Raw genomic sequence first — 742 nt, 5'->3', positions numbered from 1 at the left:
CTCTCACTTAGACAATTCTTAGTGGAAGCAAACCATTTGAACCAAAGCACAATTATGAAATTTAAAACCATCAAAAGAGAAATTAATTTCTGAAAAATAATTGATTGATTAAGAGACTAGTTTCAATTTTCATGCTGGTGAAAACAAATATAAGTAGAGAAGAGAAACATGCAAACAGGTATCTAAATACACATGAAGAAGGTGAAGTATAATATATTGTTGCCAGAGTAGGAGTGGGTACCCACCACTGCAATAATAATAACAAGATCATCCCAGTGCTTCTCATCTGCTAGTTGAACAGCAATGCTATCGCTTCCATTTTCCTCCTTCAACCATCAAAGAGAATGAATTAGAAAAGCAACAAATATCAACATGCTTTTCCACATGAAACTTAAAGCTCAACATACTTTTCCCATGATCCACTTCACAAATCCACCATACAGACTGCGACAAGCACTTCCTGAACCTTGCCTGGATGTGACACAAAATAACCATTTAATGTTTGCTAATCCCTCACAACACTAGAGGATCCTCATTTAGTGAAAATTCAAGACAAAGCATACTCACTATTAAGGGAAAAAAAAACATAGACATACATATGTGTTTTGGCAAGTACTGATATATCAATAAAATTCATGCTTACCAATGTATCGTGAAATTTATAGGAAAAGAAAAACAGAACAAAAACTCACAAGTTATTGAAGAATGCATAGAATGGCTTAGTGTAATTTTCTGAACAAGT

The 742-nt window shown here is 33.8% G+C and overlaps 1 long non-coding RNA gene across 1 annotated transcript; it reads right to left on the bottom strand.

Moving 5' to 3' along the window:
- Positions 1-243: 243 nt before the first annotated feature.
- On the bottom strand, positions 244-545 carry LOC110011525. The gene is made up of 2 exons (XR_002286537.1): positions 408-545; positions 244-326 (listed from the first exon to the last, which is right to left on the bottom strand). It is a non-coding gene; the product is annotated as an uncharacterized LOC110011525 (long non-coding RNA).
- Positions 546-742: the final 197 nt, after the last annotated feature.

This window comes from Sesamum indicum, unplaced genomic scaffold (genome assembly GCF_000512975.1).
Source record: "Sesamum indicum cultivar Zhongzhi No. 13 unplaced genomic scaffold, S_indicum_v1.0 C02469, whole genome shotgun sequence".
Classification (NCBI taxonomy): Eukaryota; Viridiplantae; Streptophyta; class Magnoliopsida; order Lamiales; family Pedaliaceae; genus Sesamum; species Sesamum indicum.
The sequence above is the reverse complement of the archived record's forward strand: the minus strand, read 5'-3'. Positions and strand labels throughout refer to the sequence as shown.